This window comes from Haliotis rufescens, unplaced genomic scaffold, assembly GCF_023055435.1.
Source record: "Haliotis rufescens isolate VD_foot unplaced genomic scaffold, xgHalRufe1.0.p SCAF_2, whole genome shotgun sequence".
Lineage (NCBI taxonomy): Eukaryota > Metazoa > Mollusca > Gastropoda > Lepetellida > Haliotidae > Haliotis > Haliotis rufescens.
This window is the reverse complement of record NW_025963890.1, coordinates 71,140,991-71,164,619: the sequence shown is the minus strand read 5'-3', so window position 1 is coordinate 71,164,619 and position 23,629 is coordinate 71,140,991. Positions and strand designations below refer to the sequence as shown.

The window sequence follows — 23,629 nt, the reverse complement described above, 5'->3', positions numbered from 1 at the left end:
CAGGTGTGAACGTTGTAGTGAAGGCGAATGCATCAACACAGGTGTGAACGTTGTAGCTGAGGGCGAATGCGTCAACACAGGTGTGAACGTTGTAGTGAAGGCGTCTACATCAACGCAGGTGTGAACGTTGTAGCTGAAGGTGACTGCGTCAACGCAGGTGTGAATGTTGTAGCTGAAGGTGACTGGGTCAACGCAGGTGTGAATGTTGTAGTGAAGGCAACTGCGTCAACACAGGTGTGAACGTTGTAGCTGAAGGTGACTGCGTCAACGCAGGTGTGAATGTTGTAGTGAAGGCAACTGCGTCAACACAGGTGTGAACGTTGTAGCTGAAGGCGACTGCGTCAACATAGGTGTGAACGTTGTAGCTGAGGGCGAATGCGTCAACACAGGTGTGAACGTTGTAGCTGAAGGCGTCTACATCAACGCAGGTGTGAACGTTGTAGCTGAGGGCGACTGCGTCAACACAGGTGTGAACGTTGTAGCTGAAGGTGACTGGGTCAACGCAGGTGTGAATGTTGTAGTGAAGGCAACTGCGTCAACACAGGTGTGAACGTTGTAGCTGAAGGTGACTGCGTCAACGCAGGTGTTAACGTTGTAGTGAAGGCAACTGCGTCAACACAGGTGTGAACGTTGTAGCTGAAGGCGACTGCGTCAACACAGGTGTGAACGTTGTAGCTGAGGGCGAATGCGTCAACACAGGTGTGAACGTTGTAGCTGAAGGCGACTGCGTCAACACAGGTGTGAACGTTGTAGCTGAAGGTGACTGGGTCAACGCAGGTGTGAACGTTGTAGCTGTAGGCGAATGCGTCAACACAGGTGTGAACGTTGTAGCTGATGGTGACTGCGTCAACAAAGGTGTGAATGTTGTAGCTGAGGGCAACTTCGTCAACACAGGTGTGAATGTTGTAGTGAAGGCGAATGCGTCAACACAGGTGTGAACGTTGTAGCTGAAGGTGACTGCGTCAACACAGGTGTGAACGTTGTAGTGAAGGCGAATGCGTCAACACAGGTGTGAACGTTGTAGTGAAGGCGAATGCATCAACACAGGTGTGAACGTTGTAGCTGAAGGTGACTGCGTCAACACAGGTGTGAACGTTGTAGTGAAGGCGAATGCGTCAACACAGGTGTGAACGTTGTAGCTGGAGGTGACTGCGTCAACACAGGTGTGAACGTTGTAGCTGAAGGCGAATGCATCAACACAGGTGTGAACGTTGTAGTGAAGGCAACTGCGTCAACACAGGTGTGAACGTTGTAGCTGAAGGCGACTGCGTCAACACAGGTGTGAACGTTGTAGCTGAGGGCGAATGCGTCAACACAGGTGTGAACGTTGTAGCTGAAGGCGACTGCGTCAACACAGGTGTGAACGTTGTAGCTGAAGGTGACTGGGTCAACGCAGGTGTGAACGTTGTAGCTGTAGGCGAATGCGTCAACACAGGTGTGAACGTTGTAGCTGATGGTGACTGCGTCAACAAAGGTGTGAATGTTGTAGCTGAGGGCGACTTCGTCAACACAGGTGTGAACGTTGTAGTGAAGGCGACTGCATCAACACAGGTGTGAACGTTGTAGTGAAGGCGACTGCTTCAACACAGGTGCGAACGTTGTAGCTGAAGTGAGTTATTACCCATTAGATATATTTGTTTGCCCATCCACGTATTCGTTCGTCACTTAATACCATCCGATCAGCCAAATCCCCCTATTATGGTACTAGGTTTGTCAGCACCATACCCGTGCTCGTTGGTTTCACCGACGTGGTAAACGTCTGAGACCTGCGTCACTTCGGGCTTTCCTCCCCCATTAAGCTGACACGCCGTGATATGACTGGAATAATGTTAAAAGCGGCGTTAAACCCAGCTCACACTCTTACGGCAAGCATAGTCGCCTTTTACATCAAGCATGGGTTGCTGAAGACCTATTCTGACCAAGATCTTCAGCAAGAGGTGACCAAATGGATCGGGTCACCTAGCTAGCTAGCTGACATTGTTCATTGATGCCATCTGTCCCAATTGCGTGGATCGATGATGTCATTCAATGGATTCTCTGGTCCAGCCTCGATTGTTTACAGACCGTCGTCATATAGCAGGAATACTGTTAAGCAACAAACAAACAAACACACAAATACATGCTTCCATACATATATATTATTATATCAGAGTAAGCTAAACGGGGTCGTGGGGCAGAGTTAGTTTCTTCCCCAAGACAATACCGGTTTCCTTTAAAGTTCTGGTATCCTAGTCATAACGAGAGAATGAATGAAATAAGGCAACCGCTTTCGTATGCTTGAACGGTATTGCGCTCTTTAGCAGTAAATCAGAAAGTCCTTGCGTTGGACATGGATAGGCTGAATCGAACCCGGATGTGAAGCGTGATGTGCGAACGTTTAACCAGGAGTGTCCTCCACGCCAATGTATTTCCCAAACGCTGACGAGAAGTAACGGACCCTGCTGACATATGATACTAATGGCACGCAAACATTCTAGTTCAGAAGAACTAAATCACTGACAGACAGGATCAGAACACGCCAACTCAAATATTTGTTTGTTATCAGAGGGCAACACTGTTTGGTTTCACATCACCTTGTGTTGCTTTAGGCAGTGTCCATCCAACACAAAGCGAGTTTCCTATCAGCACTTTTGTGTTGACCGCGGGGGAGGAAAGGTTCGACTTATCCCAGTGTTTGACACAACCGAATGGTGATTTACATACATGTATTTTCTGTTCGCAGTTTTCGCTATATGTCAGTTGAGGCTAGAAAATAAGTTCGAGACATCCGAAAATTCGACATATCAGAGTTCAACACAACGCTGTTCGATTGTACAATGAATTTAGCCCACTTAGATACCATGCATTCCGCTCTCCTGGCAGACGCTCTATCCGCTAGACGACGGAGGCGGTCTTACTAGTGTCTAATTCCTATAGGTGACGGTATGATACTACTGTCGGGAGAGTAGACCGCCGTCCAACTGTTAAGAAAACGTCTCTTGCGCTGCTCATTGCCTGGAGACCCGTGAAGATCCGGGGTAGAATAGATCTTCGGCAACCCATTTTATCGTAAAAGCCGACAATGCTTGTATCCGCCGTAGAAAATGTATGTTGTTCTAAGGGATACTTCTTCAATATACAACACAACTCCGTCTGCGGGTCCACAACGTTTTATTGTGCATGGGAGCTGTTTCGTGTTCAGCTCCCAGATCTCAACTGCCAGCTCGCGCCGGTCTTGATGGATATATATCTTTCTAACATTCATTACTATTCTTTATAAGGTAATACCGCTATGCTATGTGGTATCTCGTCCACAACCCACATGCCTCACGTGCAGTGGTCGTCTTGGTGATCTTACTCTTGGCCTTATAAGACAACAGCATGAAGTTGCAGTCCCACAACTCCAAGAGTATGTATGGCCGGCCTCCCGCATCCCCCACTAGCCCCCAGTGAAACAGCTGTCCAGTGCACGCCTGACCTGTGACCTGGTCACTCCCCCACGAGGGGTTTGCTTGAGGGAGAGGGGGGAGGAAATGTGCGCTACTGCCCAGCGCACACTGCTCGCGGTACATTGTATATTACCGCATGTGGTATACTGTATATATCTCTTGAAATACTGTATACTGCATGTGATACTTGTCTTAAGTGGCGACTAACGGGATCAGGTGGACAGGCTAGCTGTCTTGGTTGATGCATGTCATCGATCCCAATTGCGTGGATTGATTCTCATGATATTAATCACTGGATTGTCTGGTCCAGACTCGATTATTTACAGACCGCCGTCATATAGCTGGAATATTGCAGAGTGCGGCGTTAAACAACCAACCAACCAATCATTGACCGGATTGTGTAGCATTATAAGTGGTAATTAAGCTTTCTTCATCAAAACCTAATTAACACTTTACATTCCTAATCATCGCGTGTTCTTAACAATCTTGCTTGACAAAAAATAATCAGTTCTCTAAACCTTTGATGCGTAAGGAGACTCGAGCAAGAAGATGCTCCCTGTAACTTTGATTTCAATTGATAAGCCTGATCGAATTATATCGTGTTTTCGTCAAAGCTGCTTCCTGGAATTGAGCTAGACGCGGTGTCTCTGATACTAGATGCGGTGATTCAGCGTCTACGTGCTTGTGCGGGTAAAAACATGATTTAATGTTTATCAGCCGTACACTGATCTTGCATCGCGAGTGACACCCCCTGCAGGTGTCATGACACCTCCTGCGGGTGTCATTAGCGCTTCCCATCAGACGATGGTGAGAGGAGGTGCGCCTCTGAATTACCAACGGTGTGATGTATGTCTGCAGCTGTACAGGGAGAGATGGGTCTTTCGTCGCTTTATACCGTATTTCGGTTACATCACTGCGTGGTAGCGTAACGTGGAGGCGCTTACTGTTTAGGTGAAACCTTCGAGCATGGAATCGAACCTATATACAAGTAGGTTGAGACTGATAAATTCCCACGTGTGCCCGATACGATAAAGGTACTTTTTAACAATGTTCCTCTGAAAGCATGTCCGGTGCAAGGGGGTACAGATTGACAATGTTCTGTTGTATGTATGTCCTCATTAAGGAGGTCCAGATTAATGAGTTTCCATTGCATGTCCGGTGTAATAAGGTTTCGATTAACAAGGACCCACTGTCAGTATGTCCATTGTAAAGAATATCAAGGTTCCACGTATGGATGTTCATTGTAAAGAAGGCCAGATTAACAAGGTTCAAGTGTATGCATGTATGCGAGGACCAGGTTATAAACAAGGGTCCACATTGAACATGTATGCCTTTCGGGCCTTAACCTCGTGTATAAACTTACTGGCAGGTTTGCCTATTGTAAGTCTCTTGCAATCTCATCATAACTTTGTGAGACTTTGAATTGTGAAACCCGCAAGGGGGTTTTACAATTGAATTAAAAGACCTTGGTTTTACCGATGAATTTTATAACATCGCCTTTTAATATGAATCTAATGTTGATTTTTATTGGTTAAATGTCTCAATTTCTTTTTTATAAACTCGCCTCTTAATATCAACCTTATGTTTATTTTTGATTGGTTAAAAGTCGCAATTTATTTTTTATAAACTCACCTTTTAATATCAATCTAACGTTAATTTTTGATTAGATAAAAGTCACAATTTCTTGTCCAACCACCTGGGGCACGGGTGGCCCAGTCGTCTAAGGCGCCGCGATTCGCTGTGCAGAGTTGCGTCCCCTGGACACGCCAGAAACCTATGATTGTGGGTTCGAATCCCGGTTCACCCCGATTATGTTTCTAGGTTTGTCAGCACCATACCCGTGCTCGTGGGTTTCACCGAAGTGGTAAACGTCTAAGACCTGCATCACTTCGGGCTTTCCTCCCACATTAAGCTGACACGCCGTGATATGACTGGAATAATGTTAAAAGCGGCGTTAAAACCCAACTCACTCACTCACTGTTTACACTTCCATGACTTGAATCCAACCTGCAACCGTGTCAAGTTTTGCATCCCGCCGTGTTTTCCCACTGAGCCACCGGGGCAGGCGATGACAGCGTCTTCAATCTTACATGTCATAACTTCAGTTGTGTACATGTTGCTCGTTTTCTTTCTCTCTCAAGCTTTCATCGAATTCCTTTTTATAACGGGACACACTGTATTGTTTCAGTATAAGGTATCCCGATGTTTTCTTATTTTTTCTGGTATGTCTTGCTTTTAGACGGTTTATATGTCAGATAATACACTCCTTCTGGGTTATGGTTGAAAATGTAAAAGTTCGAGTGAAAGAGCACCCTGGCCTTCGGTCTCTCTCGCGGTTTTACATTTTCAAACAAAACCTCTGAGCCGTGTTTTATCTTAAACAAACACGATGTATGTTAGCCCTTCTTAGTTGTTGAATGGAATTACGAGTGTATTGCTACGCGAAGTCGTAACCGCCCCTCGAAATATCGAGTGAAGACGAGTAATCCATTCAACAACGAGCTTGTAGCGTGGCCCTGTCAATCAAATGTCAGGTCACATCACCGCCGCGGAAGACGACACTGCTCTTTCTTGAGTTGCACGTAGTCGTCTTGCACGGGCAACAGACTAACATCTAGTCTCTGAAGGGAACCTATCTTACAGAGGTGAGGTGAAATTGGGTTTAACGTCGCGTCCAAGATTATTGCACTTATACAGCGACGTGCATGCACGTGTGTGTGTGTGTGCTTGTGTGTGTGCTTGTACTAGTCCGGACTGATACCGATTTATAGTGCTAGCTCACTGAGATACCATGCCGCAGTTTAACATGAATACCCCACTCAGACACAGTATACTGACTCCGAGCCGACCAGTCCTTGTTTTAGGCCCTTTTTGCCGTGCGCCAGACAGGGTAACAACAAGTACCATCTTTTAACGTCTTTTGGTATGAGGCGGCCGGGGATTGAAATATCTTACAGGAAAAAAGGTGTTAAATTATCTTAATAAAAATATATTAAAAAGGAGCCCAGAGCCTCTAATTCATTTTCAGTTACTACAGTAAGCTAGACTCGCCCACTAATATAGACTTGCATGGGCTTTTTTGGATATATTTGTTTCAGGGTCTGTATGACAGTCCACGTGGGCACAGAGGACGACCGTTAGGGACTCCCCATATAACACATGTCATTTTGTTGGGGGATGATAGGGTGATGTAACATCTCCATCCTCCTCGTTTGTGTTGTAACTCAAATCCTTCAGAATCCGGGGTTAGAATCCGAATTCATTTGTCGGCTATTTCGGCAGTTATGACTCGAAAAATTAAGTAAGGTTAGTGTGCAGTGAGCCTAAAAGATTGATTGTATTTAAATTCTGTATTCATTTGAACTGTAGCAGAATATACTAGTAAACAGCAGTTGTGGTGTTCAAAGTTACAGAAAGATAATACAGTTAGCGTATATGTTGTTTGTTTGTTGTTTAACGAATCAGCAATATCCACCTATATGACGCAGGTGTGAAAATAATAGAGGCTGGACCAGACAATCCAGTGATTGACCTCATGAGCACCGATCTACGTAATCAGGACACGATGACATGCATAAACCAAGTCAGCGAGTCTGATCACCCGACTCCGTTAGTCGCCTCTTCAGAACAATCACAGTCGCCTTTCACGGCAAACATTGTTTGCTGAAGACCTCACATTATTACATTGTTCATCCAAATATGGTTGATAAGTGTCACTGTATACAAATTATATAGACAGGGTATCGCTCTTTTTCATTACAGTAAAATAGATTTAATTACAACACTTTTTAATTTTTTAAAAATATTTGCCAGTTTACACAGTTTGTTCCTTCCCCTTATACATTGTTAAGATTTCCCTTTTGGCTTATCTTTACAGCTTCCCTCACATCACCTGATTCAAACCTCATCCATATATAAACCTGCTTGAACATACTACAATGGGAAAATCGCGCAAAACGTTAAACGTGCATCGCGGGTGTCGAACTGGTTCAGTGATAACGCAACCACTTTTGGCCTATATAGTGTTGAAAACGAGCCCAAATACCAAGGTCTTCGTGGCTCAGTGGACTATTTCTTTCTGGTTTCATACAGGTTCGATCGGGTCTGTCAGCAGTGACTTGGCTGCAAAAGTTTCTATGTGAGTTTGGTTTTACGCCGCTTTTAGCAATATTCCAGCAATATCACGGCGGGGGACACCAGAAATGGGCGTCACACATTGTACCCATGTCGAACCCGGGACTTCGGCGTGACGAGCGAACGCGTTAACCACTAGGCTACCCGACCGGCCCCTGTTTCTATGTGACGTTCGGCCACCTGACGGTTTGTCACTCAGAGATGTGCCCCTTGGCACAGTATCAGTAGCTCCACCCCTTGTGGTGTAACGGGGGTTATTGTACGTGTAACATCAAAGGAAAAACGCCGCAACCATGCTACAACATAGAGGCAGTGGGAATAAGTTGTATAACAGCCCCTTTCAGTTCAAGTGAGTCAGTATATTGACTTGAAAATGGCTGCCACCTCCTACGAATGTCCTTTTTCGTTTAATTTCAGCTAAGATAACATTGTAATTTAAATTGGGGGAAATGAGATAACGTTCTAGTAAACACGCGTTAAACCTAACGAGAAACTTTTCCATTAAATGATAATAGTGCATATTTATTTTAATTTCAACAAACACCTTTGTCCTCGAATAAGGCCTTTATTGTTGTATTATATCATGCAATATTCCGGGAATTTATACACTGCTTATTCATAAACAATTTAGAGCCTTTGGCACGGTCAATCGAGCTCAAACAAACAAACAAACAAACAAACAAAACAAACCACCCCCACAAAAAAAGAAAACAAACAAAGAGAATCCGCCAAACCACACACCAAGTTTAAATGTTGCAAATTCCTTCGTCAACGACACCTAGTAAAAATGTTGCATATAGCTTCTTCCGCAACACCCAGTTTAAATATTGGAAATACCTTATTCCAAGACACCTTGGTTAATGTCGCAAATAGATTTTTCCAAGGCAACTATTCTATATATAGCAAAGACCTCCTTTCAAGAACCCTACTTTAAACGTTGCAAATGCCTTCTTTCAAAACACCTAGTTTAAATGTTGCAAATTCCTTCTTCCATGACGCCTAGGTTTACAAACGTGGCAAATACCTAATGCCGAGATAACTCATTGTGTGTTGCAAAGAGATTCTTCCAGGACTTTCTACAAGATACACAGTATATATGTTGCAAATATCTTTCCACAAGATCCACAGTATATATGTTGCAAATATCTTTCTACAAGATACACAGTATACATGTTGCAAATATCTTTCTACAAGATAAACAGTATATATGTTGCAAATACCTTTCTACAAGATACACAGTTCCTATGCTGCAAATACCTTTCTACAAGATACACAGTATATATGCTGCAAATACCTTTCTACAAGGTACACAGTATATATGTTGCAAATACCTTTCTACAAGATACACAGAATATATGTTACAAATACCAGCAACCAGTGAGTGAGTGAGTGAGTTGGGTTTTACGCCGCTTTTAACAGTATTCCAGTTATATCATGACGTGTCAGCTTAATGTGGGAGGAAAGCCCGAAGTGACGCAGGTCTCAGACGTTTACCACTTCGGTGAAACCCACGAGCACGGGTATGGTGCTGACAAACCTAGAAACATAATCGGGGCGAACCGGGATCCGAACCCACAATCATAGGTTTCTGGCGTGCCCAAGGGACGCAACTCTGCACAGCGAATCGCGGCGCCTTAGACGACTGGGCCACCCATGCCCCCAGCAACAGGTGAAGTATGAGGACGTTCCGAAAGTATTGGTAAAAATAATCATAGAAATCTTGAAAAAAATCACACAAAACTGTGAAATATAGCAATGTATTATGATAAAACCGTTGATCGTCATTTCCATGTAATCATCTTGTCAAGTGGACTATGGCGCACTGGATATTATGAAGTGTGTTTTTATCGTATAATTCAATACATTGGCCGGAAGTTATCAGGGTCCCTCATTATGTCTGTAATTCTGTATTTTAAACAAAAGCTTACGGCAAATACCTTGTTTGTGTAGTGTCCTTCGCGAGGAATTAGTTTAAATTAATATCTTAGCCTTTAATCTATTCAGCAATCCAACCCTTTGAGTCTGCCACGTGTGTGAGATTGTTAACGTCGTTTAGATGGGTGGACGCCAACAGATGGCTTATTGAAGGAAATTGAGCAACTAATGCCAAAATGTAATTGTGTAATCTCGTCTACCTACCTCGCAAATTAACCTAACACTTTCTATAATGGTCTACCTGTTCAACTGGTCTTGACCCGAACATGGCAGATTTTCGACGTTGGGGGTAAGTGGAGACAACTCTGCCGATAGGAGGTTGCCGCCGTCCAATTATAGTGTGTAGTTTAGCCGTGTCTTGTACAAGTAACATCATTGCCTAAACACGCGTACATGTGTCTGATAGCGTGTGTGATTGGAGTCCTGCTGAGACGTATTACATGTTCGGAAACTGATAGGAGTAGCATTGTGTACTGACACCATGGGAAGTCCATTTCATGATTTACCAAGGGACCGCCTCCGCGGTGTGGGTAGCCACCCGATCCAGGAAATATTACCTACTACTAGCACAGAGTTGTTAGCAACTATGACCTGCTACTAGTAGGTACAAAGACGGTCTCTACGTCTCTGGAGACTAACATTTACTGCTACTACTAGGTAACGGCAAAGGAGCATGTCTAAAATGATTTTCATTGGTCAACGAGTCTACGTCGACGGTATGCAAGCCAGGCTCTGTCTCAACAGAAAAATAAATAGATTACCGCAGAGCAACTTCAGCCTGTAACCAGCTAGCTTTCTAGATGTAGAAGTAGCTTCGTAATGGTGAAATGCGCCATGCAAACCTTTCAACCACCATTCCAGTATTTTCCCAGTCACCTGGAATTACAAATAGAATCTACATTATCATGAAGAAAATTATACGGTAACCATTGATAATAATACATCACCAGCTGGTCACATGACCTCGTCATGCATCATCATCCGCCGCCATTTTGTGTAAGGTCACGTCATTTGTTCCACTCAACTTAGGCCTAGTTTAAGCTAGTTAATTGTGTCTTTTCTCTAAATAGAGCACAACAAACGTGGGTGTTTTCATACCAATAAATACTCTTCAATATTCCTACCATTGCCACAAATGGGAACGTAATGTCGTGCGTGTTTTCTACAGGTAGCCTTGCATTCTTTGCGTCCCTAGAAACCGTCGACGTGCACAAGCAAGGTCACGCATCATAAATGCCGTTTATTCCAAAAGAAAGAGTGCTTTACCGAAACAGTATGTCCTACAGTCCTACCTATCGTATATTGTATTGGAGTTGTTGCCTGGTATCAAGCGCCCATGTTTTGACGCGAATCACTTGCATCCAAAGACGATTGGGTCACGTTCCTTTTCAGAATCGCTCGTTTCTTTTAGTCCAACTGGTAGTAATTACTAGTAATTATTACTTACATATATATACTATTATATGTCGTATTTTGTTTACATTTCAGCAGTATGCATCGGAGGCAGAAAATTTATTCAAGCTCAGAAGTCCCAAACAACTGAAAATGCTCCAAAACACCATCACGTGACCCTGGTATTCTCAAAGTGCTGGTGAAAGTGTTTGTTTTTTAGGCCTAAATATTTGTTGATAGTAGAGAGGCGGATTGATAGACTTTATAACAAGTCATGATCAACATTCCCCAACTGTTAGTTAATTACACTAGTCAGTCTACATCTGTATTGTTTCTTTGCAACCTCTGTCAACAAACTCAAATTTATCCATTTATACCTTAATAATTGTGTTGTTTTAAGATTATGACTAGGCCTACAGCATCTAACTAACTGTAATCCTCTGATAACTAAATGTCTGAAGGCAAAATACCATTTTATTGATGAATATATATCCATTTAACTCATACAGATTAGTGTAGGGTGTAATGTTGGAATGTTTTTGTTGACAGTAGCAGACACTACATCTGCCTATGAGCAATGGACAAAACTGAGAATACCTTATCATGAACCGTAGTGAACACTGCTGGCAACATCCTGTTTTAGTAAGTATAATTGAATCCCCAATTATAATGTCATTGTACATACAAAAAATGACATAGTGTTGTTTTTAAATAGTGATCTGTTTGGCAGTGTTTTATATATTGTATATTTTTCTTTTCACTTTGTCTACTGGCCTGCATTTGTCCTTGTCATTTTCCTGTTATTTCTGATACATTCCAAAATAAGATTTGTCTGTACAGTACCAGCACACTTTAATAAGGACTAAGAGCAAATGTGCCTAGTTCTCAGTGTTCTAGACAATTTGTGTTGTACCCAAATAGAGGGAATATTGTTACTGTAGTTCTTGTCATTGTCTTGGCAGCAAGTGCCACATGATCTTGGCACTACTTCAGCATGTTTAGTTATACACATTTACCAGTGAAGATCAGGGTCAGAAAAGGTCTTCAGCAAACCATGCTTGCTTTAAGAGGCGACTATCCTTGTCATAACGTGGTTGAGGGGTCAGGCTCAGAGACCATGTTGATGCATGTCATCGTATCCCATTTGCATGGATTGATGCTCATGATGTCAATTACTGGATTGTCAGGTCCAGATTTGATTATTTACAGGCAGCTGTCAAAGCACGAATATTGCTTAGTACAGCATTAAACAACAAACAAACAAAGTTATACAGTTCAATTTTTTAAATACTCTTATACTCTAGTATTATAATGTGCTATTTTTATTGATTATTATGAATACAGACTGTTTGTATCAGTTTGTAAGAGACACAAACCAAGGTTCCCACAACTATCTGCACATGCTTTGTCGTAACACAATTAATATGGTATCTTCAGGTTATGTATGTTTGTAAAATGTGCTAGAAAGTGTCCACTTTAGTTGTAAAATCAGTATCTTCCTCACAACAGAGCTAATGTGCACTACCTTGTTGTGGTATTTTTTGTTGAACTCGTCTCTGTCTTTCTCAAGTTATGTTTGTGCAAGGTGCCTACCTGGTGTATTGATAATATTACCTGACAAGAGTCAAGTTTGCTCATCATATTCTGAAATAAGTGTCTCCAATCTAATAGAAATGGGAAAAGTAATACGAGCGAGTCACCATCATTTTAACCGGTGCTAGGGATGTCAGCATAAAGTATATGTTTTTTTATTAATATTATAAATATTAAAACTCTTTGCACCTGGATTGGAAGAATTGAACATTATAAGAAAACTGCTATGTTCCTTTTCAGCTGACAGGCTGTTTGTGGAAGATGTAAGGTCAAGTGCTAGGGCCCCCTGTTTAGTTTAGACCTACATTGTAAATGTTGTGCACTGGACCATGGAGCCTGGTCACTACAGGGTTTACCCAAGCCTCTTAAAACTGGGGACAAATTCAATTTCTAATCTTAAAAATATCATCTTGATTCTCTAATCATACTGTTAAAATTATGTTTTACGTACTTATCTAATCTCTGTGGAATTCCTAATCCAATTAAATTGTAATGTCCAATATTTTTTAATATATTTGCAGATAACAAATTGCTGTAGACTAATAAGGCAACTGCTATATTATATTCTGACTCTTTACTGGACTCACCAGACTCTGCACTGTATACTACTGAACACAATGAAGTATCAACGTCTTTTCATTTCGGAATTCAAGTAGCAAGCGGTAGCCTGTTGTCTGGTACTTTAAAGTATACTATAATGCATGTACTAATTCTTTATACTGTAAACACATAACATGTTTTGCTTGAGCAATTCTTCCTGAAAATTTGAAACGCAAGTCTAGTAATATTGTGCTCGATGTAGTAAGTCCAATTAATAATAGTCAAAATGACAACACTAAAATCCTGTTCGGGCTAGTTGACCCATCATTTTGGGGCACAGACTGCTCACGTAATTCAATATAAGGTGACAAAGTTGCACAAGGTTCTGTTGTGTGTATTTCAATAACTTGCACATTTATGAACTTTAACTTTAATGTAATCCTTGAATCCATTGATGCTTTATTTTTACATTTCTTTAATAACCTACAATTGTTATGAAGCTGTCATTTTTTGTGTGGTTCCAGGAATAAAGTCACCAGAAATGTATTCAAAAATTTTATCTGAGTTTGAGCATGACGAACATGGCAGATATGTTTAAAATGTTGTTTTCTTCCACTACTCAGACATGTAAGTTATTGTACAATAAGTCATGTATAGTGTAAAAACATGTTGATTCTTTTGTTTGCATATTTAGCTATTCCAGAACTGTTAGATGATATTAAATTGCTGTAGAAGGTATTTATTTCCATATATAATGTCATTATGGTATACCAGTGTGTATGACAATTGTTTTGAAATTCATCAATATCTTCAAATATGATCTATTGTATCCAGTGAATGACATGTAAGAAAGAAGGAAGTTAGGCAGCACCCAATCAGAGAGCGTACCATTAGACACATGTGATCAAAGGGGTTCCAATTCAACACATTGCCCTTACGTATGATGGTCACTGTCAAACGTTTTTCATGGATCTCTGTGTTTGAAAACCAACTCATCCTGATAATAGGTTTCTGATTATATTGCCTATTCACTTACACAAGATACACAATTTTGAGTAATAAACAGCTGAATGTAGAAATCTGTTAATGTTGACAGGAAGAGAACAATCATTACCTTAGGGTTATGTTTAATATCATTAACATGATTAAGGCTTTAATGACTTATTGATAAATAAGAAATATATGCAGCAAATTCTGTCATTGTCATTGTAGTATTTGTCTATACTATTACTTAAACACTACATTAATAGCCATAATCACATTCAATTACAGGGATCGTTTTCTTTACATACAAGCCCCACCAGTGCAGGTAAAAACATTGCTGGGTCCACTTGCACAGAACAATCTTAGCACTTCAATTATTGTAAATCCTTAAGATCACGATCTTAGGCTTCGGCTACAATCGCTGTCCAATTGATCAAAGGGATTGTAGGCTATGATCATTGTAAGCTACAAGCGAAACTTACAATTGGTCCAAACCAATCTTAAGTAGCTAAGATCGTTGTGGTCCCTGAATAAACTTGACAAAATGGCGTGCAGGACCTCATCTAATTCACATAAATATTCTGCCTTATGTTCAAATATTGCCTCGTTATTTTGTTAACTTTATGATTCAAATCAACACTTTAATTTAAGATTTAACGTCAGAAATATCGTTAATTGCAATAGTGAACCACTTAACTATCGAATCGATAGCTAAAAGTAAAAGTACTATACCCACCGGACTCAATGCTGAAAGAAGTGGGAAACAACATACCTTTTCACTAATCAAGGGAAGGATAAAAAGTTGTATGCAAGCGATTAGTAACGTCCGTGACCTTTTCGATAACTCAAGGGCAGCTAATCATAGTTTATACTCTAGATGAGAGTGGTTTCCCTTTGTGTAAGCATGTAGCGTAGAATCTACCTTGCCCAGTGTATTAATGTTGTAGAATCGCTGAGCTCCCCATGTTATTCTTTTCGGTCCCATTCGTGTCAGTTATTTTGTCTTTAGTTCATCATTAAATTAATTTACAAATAAATATTAGATGAAGTCAAACATGTCTAAATCTAAAATCGAGTTGGCAGGGGACGAGGGATTTTAAAATCTGAGTTAAAAAGAAAAGAAACAAGCAAATACACATGATGAGACATTTGAAATTTGTGTAAAATATCCCATAAATAGCAAAAGTAAAATTTACACCTTTTAAAAATAATTATCAATGTAATTAATACCAAGTGAATATATACATGTATTAAACAACTGCTTTCTCGAAACATTATTCATTATTATTATTTCCCATGCATTCTTGAAATCCTGCGTCTTCCTGTGTTTTGAAAAAGTACTCATAACATCCTTTGTCACAGCAACGAAATGAAAGCATGAAGGATATATTTAGTATTTTACGAAAAGCTCCCCCATGTGATGTTATAAGGAAATATTTTTAGTATTATTGTCCCCCGCCGCGCGGAGCGGTGGATATAGTATTCACGACCATCCGTACGTCTGTACGTCCGTACGTCCCACTTGTTTGTTGCCGCGATATCTCAAGAACTAAACACTGGATTGTCTTCATATTTGGAACTATGGTGTATATACAGACTCCGCAGACACCAGTCGGTTTTGGTGACCTTGACCCCATTTTCAAGGTCACAGCAGGCAAATCTGCTTTTAGAGTTGGAAAACGGTGTTGCCGCTATATCTCAAGAACTAAACACTGGATTGTCTTCATATTTGGAACTATGGTGTATATACAAACTCCGCAGACACCAGTCGGTTTTGGTGACCTTGACCCCATTTTCAAGGTCACAGCAGGCAAATCTGCTTTTGGAGTTGGAAAACGGTGTTGCCTCAATATCTCAAGAACTAATCGCTGGATAGTTTTCATATTTGGTACTATGGTGTATATACAGGCGGGGGACATTTCGTCACTTTGTGACAAATACTTGTTTATTTTAATTTTCATAATGATTGTGTCACTAAATAATATATTTATTCGTATTTCAATACTTTTGATAAAAAAACATGAGTAGGTATTTCTCAAGTTGCAACAGATAACTGTTGAATTCCTAAATCATGACACTATTAATGCCGACAAAAATATATGCCATCATTCTAGTAATCGTTTCCTTCAAATAATTGGCACCTCTCTTGAAACTGTGCAAGGTGCCATGGAGGGAGGTACATGTTGTGACGTGAACAGTTCCACTTATTGTATACGCAGCAAGCTATGCGCGTTTGCAGACAACTGTAGACAGGAGTCGAGTTTAAGATATTCGTACCTCCACCGTTGAAGATTTCAATCTTAGATGAGCCGTCTTACAATCACACTAAGATGGGTTTGTGCAAGTGGAATAGGACAATTGTATGGTGATTGTAAAATTGATTGTAGCCGCCTAAGATCGATTGTAGCTAAGATTGTTCTGTGCAAGTAGGCCTAGGTGTCGGTAACTTTTAGGTGAGGTTAGGTTGCACCCAGTGCAGGTAACATTTCCAACCATAAGTGGAAAACTGAATTCTTTTAGAACTGGCTGCAAGTCTTTTCGAATCCAGGAAACAAAAGTTCATGAAAATAGTGAAATACACAGGTGGTCTGAATGCATTGAACTTGCAGGACTCTTCACAATTACCACTAGAACAGTCACTCATGAGGTTACAATCACAACAGACACTTTGAGACTTCTGTTTAAGGTTGTTTACTCGATATCATGATATGAAAAGGCATGTACAGATTCACCTCAAAATAAATTCTGGAGCACATTCTCAAGGGTTTTTTTTCTTTGAATTTATTTAAAATTCAAAATAACAGAAAATTTTGGTGGTGCAACCTGCTTAGTTCACTTTGTTGCACCTGGTGCAGGTGGTAAGACAGAATGAAATCGTACCCTGAATTATAGACCAAGGCCCCAATGACGGTATGACTATGGACTAGCATTGATTATCATCGTCATATTTTTTATTTCAGTTGGCACACAACAGCATCCCTCCTGATCAAGTGAAAAGGAATCCTATGACACCGCTTGATCTTTGTCTGACATGGAAATCTGAAAATCAAATAAGGTGGAAGAATAACATCTGGTTAAAAAATTTATGTGGAAAAGTAAGTTTTTCAACATTTTGGGTAAGATTAAACTTCCAAATTTCATCAGGGGTTTGAAAATTAAAGGATGATAAATTCCTCATGGCTTGTTATGTGTTATTTATCCACTGTTTCCTTTGTTTGGACTTTTATTTTTATAAAATATACATTAAATGTAAAACTAGGCAAAAAGTCAGCAAAATCAGTCAAAATCAAGAAGGTCCGAAATCGCAAACATAACTGCATTGAGGTGGGTGTCTGAGTTGAAGCAAATATTGATCTGAACAATAATCTGTCAGCAGGTCAGAAATCACCCACGTAACTGCTGTTATCTGAACACAGTTCAGGTTTGAGATTCACCATGAACTTTTCAGGTATTGAGGGGCTGTGGGGTCCAAAAGTCATCTGAAAATGATTGAACACATGAATAATGGACATGAAATTTAAATTACAACATAAAATAGAATCGGCATGTGTGTAAAGACATGTTATGTTCAATAGTCACTTTCAAATTTATCTTCCTTTAAGGTGGTAGAAAATAACATGGCTGCGGATATAACGACACAAAACATAGACCAAGGTTGATATATTTTAAACAAATTCAGTCTGTAGATGTGTTATGTGTTCAGGTACCAAGTGTTGAAGTCAGCTAATGTTAGCTTGCATCAACCTTCAGTTGTTTAAAACTTTTACTTTAATGACAATCCAAGAAATCCAAGAATCACAAAAATCAGTCCATCGTGGTGATTCTGTGTTAGAATACGTCCACTGCAACCTATCCTTGTTATAAGGGACGAGTTAAGTGATTGGGTGGTCAGGTTCGGTGACTTGGTTAGTTGCTTGTTATTGTAACAAGATGACAGTGATAATATCTAGATTCTAAATATGGCCACCATGTCAACCATATTGAATTTGTCGTCGATGCTAAATTATATTACATTGTACTTTGGGGCATAGTATTATTTTTTTAACTGCTGTTACTTTAAGTGCACATACTTCACATGTGCCCCCTTATCTACATTTACTGCATTTTCGTTTAGTCCTTTTGGTTTTATGCATATACCGGTAAATTGGAGTGATGAATGGAAAATATCAACACTGTAAATGGTGACACAGGAGTGTATTAAATATTATGAATTGATCTAAGTGTTAAAATGAAAATGATATTGAGAAAACAGCCACATAATAAAATATATAAGTACCCTTTATCAGAGCGGCAAATCAGTTCAAGAAATGTGAATTTTATTGGGATTCCAAACTGTATATTTGTTCAAGATAAGGATTTGAAATATCTGATGTTGGTTCTTTTTGCAATGTTGCAACATAAACATAAATACAGTCATCCCTTGCTAAAACACCCTTCATTAAATACCATAGATTGGGTTCAACTTCAGGTAAAATACATGGGTCCCATACATTTAAATACTTCCCCCACAAATGCATTTTTAGGTCATCGGAAATAGCATATCAACAAATCTGCTCTGAAATTATGCAAGTTAGTCCTGTTGTAAGGATGTACAGATGTTCTTGAGAAGTGTTCATTGTATACATCTAGACTTAGGACATATGTTTGCAATCTATTTGATTAAGTTTAGTCATATTTTTAATTTGAAACACTATGTGCTTCTTAAAACACTTGCCTTCAACTATTTGTTCTTATGTTTTTGATCATGCAACCTTCTATGTACTTATTGGGTTGGAATTATCAAAAGGGTAGCAGTTTTGGGGCACCATTGCTGAGAAATATGCCAGAAAATAAATCTTGAAAGTGTGCTTTCACTAATTGTTGTTAATAAAGTGTATAAATGGGCTGAGAAATGTGTGCATTTGAAATATTTGAAATATTTTATTTGAGTTTTGAGATAAAATGCAAATTTTACAGTATTTTAACAGAGCTCCAGATAAGATTTTTGATTCAGTTTTTTGTGGTTTCAGATATCTGCTTTAAAGTGATGTCATGAACTGGACGCTGCACTCTTGATTCCAACACTAATATTGTCATGACCAAATGTTAAAGTTCATATTCAGCAAGTTGAAGATAACTGACACCATCTTTAAGTATAAGTTGCACAAATATGGTATTCAGAAGTTTTTTGTTTTCACTACTGATGTATATATAGTATAAAAAAATGGATTTCTGTAATAGAATAAAGTATTGGAATACATGTGATACTAGTTGTGTTTCCGTCACCACAATCTCATTAAAATCAGACCTTAGTTCTCGCTACCACTAAACAAAGACCTGAAGACATCCCATTAGGAGTCACGTCAGAACGACCTTTCATTCGACCGATCAGAGCATCGCTTACCAGATCATGAAAGTGACAGTCAGAATGTGATTTCTAATCATACAACCTCGAAAACTTTTAACACGGGGTATTCCGAAAGATAGTTACAGGTTTAACGACTGAATCCATACAATCTAGACCATCTATTAGCCACTCCAGAATGTTCTTTTGTTTAGTTTTCAAATTTGTAATCGAGAATTTGTCCAAATATGTTTCGAAGCATAGTCGCCAATTTGAAATTAGTGCCGTAAAGCACGAGAAAGCTGCCTTATGATTGGTCATTCTATTGGTCGGTAAAAGTTCGCACAAGGTCGGTCTGACGTGACCCGTACTGGGATGTCCTCAGATCTTTGTTTAGCGGTAGCAAGACCTAAGGTCTGATTTTAAAGAGATTGACGTCACCATAGTGTGGATGTTTTATGCTGTTTGAGAGAAAAGTTGGCCTAATGGTCTTAAATGCTTCAACACTGCAGAGTTGTGTCGATTGGTTATGTGAGGATCCATTCTGATCACTGGTTTGGAGAATAGTGACCTTAAGCTAAACAGATGGACATGTGTCAGTGTGATTTGAAAGTGAGACACAAATTTATGCAACTACATGAGGTATTGTGGTGCTGAAACGAAGGTTCATATTCTGGATTTGAACCCATGACCAGTACATCAAGTTCCATCAACCATGACAATTGGGACACCTGTACACCCAAGTTTCTCTCACTCTACTTCAGCAAAATTGCAGTACCATAAAGGCAGAAATTAATAAGTAGGGTCTGTGTGACTAATAAAGCAGTTTCTTGTCACTTTTCGGCCCACTTTTATATCATAATTAGACATATATTGGGTAGGAACACTAACCCTAGAACCTTACGATTCTTGTTCTTTTGAGATTCCGTAACAGAGTGTCTGATTCAAGAATAACCCAGTTTTACATCATTGTCGGACATACATTGGGAAGAAACCCAAGCACCTCACGATTCACGTTTCTGTTGAGATACGATAACATCAGCGTCTGTATCAGAAATAACCCAGTTTTACATCACAATTAGACATATATTGGGTAGAAACCCTAACTCTAGCACCTCATGATTCACGTTTCTGTTGAGATACGATAACATCAGCGTCTGTATCAGAAATAACCCAGTTTTACATCACAATTAGACATATATTGAGTAGAAACCCTAACCCTAGCACCTCACGAGTCACGTTTCTGTTGAGATACGATAACATCAGCGTCTGTATCAGAAATAACCCAGTTTTACATCACAATTAGACATATATTGGGTAGAAACCCTAACCCTAGCACCTCACGATTCACGTTTCTGTTGAGATACGATAACATCAGCGTCTGTATCAGAAATAACCCAGGTTTACATCACAATTAGACATATATTGGGTAGAAACCCTAACCCTAGCACCTCACGATTCACGTTTCTGTTGAGATACGATAACATCAGCGTCTGTATCAGAAATAACCCAGTTTTACATCACAATTAGACATATATTGGGTAGAAACCCTAACCCTAGCACCTTATCATTCATGTTTCTGTTGAGATACGAGAACATCAGCGTCTGTATCAGGAATAACCCAGTTTTACATCACAATTAGACATATAGTAGGTAGAAACCCTAACCCTAGCACCTCACGATTCACGTTTCTGTTGAGATACGAGAACATCAGCGTCTGTATCAGGAATAATCCAGTTTTACATCACTGTCGGACATATATTGAGTAGAAACCCTAACCCTAGCACCTTATCATTCATGTTTCTGTTGAGATACAAGAACATCAGCGTCTGTATCAGGAATAATCCAGTTTTACATCACTGTCGGACATATATTGAGTAGAAACCCTAACCCTAGCACCTTATCATTCATGTTTCTGTTGAGATACGAGAACATCAGCGTCTGTATCAGGAATAATCCAGTTTTACATCACTGTCGGACATATATTGAGTAGAAACCCTAACCCTAGCACCTTATCATTCATGTTTCTGTTGAGATACGAGAACATCAGCGTCTGTATCAGGAATAATCCAGTTTTACATCACTGTCGGACATATATTGAGTAGAAACCCTAACCCTAGCACCTTATCATTCATGTTTCTGTTGAGATACGAGGACATCAGCGTCTGTATCAGGAATAATCCAGTTTTACATCACAATTAGACATATATTGAGTAGAAACCCTAACCCTAGCACCTTATCATTCATGTTTCTGTTGAGATACGAGAACATCAGCGTCTGTATCAGGAATAATCCAGTTTTACATCACTGTCGGACATATATTGAGTAGAAACCCTAACCCTAGCACCTTATCATTCATGTTTCTGTTGAGATACGAGAACATCAGCGTCTGTATCAGGAATAATCCAGTTTTACATCACTGTCGGACATATATTGAGTAGAAACCCTAACCCTAGCACCTTATCATTCATGTTTCTGTTGAGATACGAGAACATCAGCGTCTGTATCAGGAATAATCCAGTTTTACATCACTGTCGACATATATTGAGTAGAAACCCTAACCCTAGCACCTTATCATTCATGTTTCTGTTGAGATACGAGAACATCAGCGTCTGTATCAGGAATAATCCAGTTTTACATCACTGTCGGACATATATTGAGTAGAAACCCTAACCCTAGCACCTTATCATTCATGTTTCTGTTGAGATACGAGAACATCAGCGTCTGTATCAGGAATAATCCAGTTTTACATCACTGTCGGACATATATTGAGTAGAAACCCTAACCCTAGCACCTTATCATTCATGTTTCTGTTGAGATACGAGAACATCAGCGTCTGTATCAGGAATAATCCAGTTTTACATCACTGTCGGACATATATTGAGTAGAAACCCTAACCCTAGCACCTTATCATTCATGTTTCTGTTGAGATACGAGAACATCAGCGTCTGTATCAGGAATAATCCAGTTTTACATCACTGTCGGACATATATTGAGTAGAAACCCTAACCCTAGCACCTTATCATTCATGTTTCTGTTGAGATTCGAGAACATCAGCGTCTGTATCAGGAATAATCCAGTTTTACATCACAATTAGACATATATTGAGTAGAAACCCTAACCCTAGCACCTTATCATTCATGTTTCTGTTGAGATACGAGAACATCAGCGTCTGTATCAGGAATAATCCAGTTTTACATCACTGTCGGACATATATTGAGTAGAAACCCTAACCCTAGCACCTTATCATTCATGTTTCTGTTGAGATACGAAAACATCAGCGTCTGTATCAGGAATAATCCAGTTTTACATCACAATTAGACATATATTGAGTAGAAACCCTAACCCTAGCACCTTATCATTCATGTTTCTGTTGAGATACGAGAACATCAGCGTCTGTATCAGGAATAATCCAGTTTTACATCACTGTCGGACATATATTGAGTAGAAACCCTAACCCTAGCACCTTATCATTCATGTTTCTGTTGAGATACGAGAACATCAGCGTCTGTATCAGGAATAATCCAGTTTTACATCACTGTCGGACATATATTGAGTAGAAACCCTAACCCTAGCACCTTATCATTCATGTTTCTGTTGAGATACGAGAACATCAGCGTCTGTATCAGGAATAATCCAGTTTTACATCACTGTCGGACATATATTGAGTAGAAACCCTAACCCTAGCACCTTATCATTCATGTTTCTGTTAAGATACAAGAACATCAGCGTCTGATTCAAGAATAATCCAGTTTTACATCACTGTTGGACACATATTGGGTGGAAACTCTAACCCTAGCACCTTATCATTCATGTTTCTGTTGAGATACGAGGACATCAGCGTCTGTATCAGGAATAATCCAGTTTTACATCACAATTAGACATATATTGAGTAGAAACCCTAACCCTAGCACCTTATCATTCATGTTTCTGTTGAGATTCGAGAACATCAGCGTCTGTATCAGGAATAATCCAGTTTTACATCACTGTCGGACATATATTGAGTAGAAACCCTAACCCTAGCACCTTATCATTCATGTTTCTGTTGAGATACGAGAACATCAGCGTCTGTATCAGGAATAATCCAGTTTTACATCACAATTAGACATATATTGAGTAGAAACCCTAACCCTAGCACCTTATCATTCATGTTTCTGTTGAGATTCGAGAACATCAGCGTCTGTATCAGGAATAATCCAGTTTTACATCACAATTAGACATATATTGAGTAGAAACCCTAACCCTAGCACCTTATCATTCATGTTTCTGTTGAGATACGAGAACATCAGCGTCTGTATCA

At 39.8% G+C, this 23,629-nt stretch overlaps 1 long non-coding RNA gene across 16 annotated transcripts; it reads left to right on the top strand.

The window, feature by feature from the left end:
- The first annotated feature begins 10,037 nt into the window (after positions 1-10,037).
- LOC124129001 lies at positions 10,038-19,245 on the top strand. Of its 16 annotated transcripts, none has more exons than XR_006860331.2 (5): positions 10,038-10,493; positions 10,989-11,071; positions 11,439-11,531; positions 16,967-17,101; positions 19,016-19,245. It is a non-coding gene; the product is annotated as an uncharacterized LOC124129001 (long non-coding RNA). The 16 variants fall into 16 exon arrangements; XR_006860330.2 differs by having other exon boundaries at positions 10,986-11,071; XR_006860327.2 differs by having other exon boundaries at positions 10,986-11,088.
- The last annotated feature ends 4,384 nt before the right edge of the window (positions 19,246-23,629 follow it).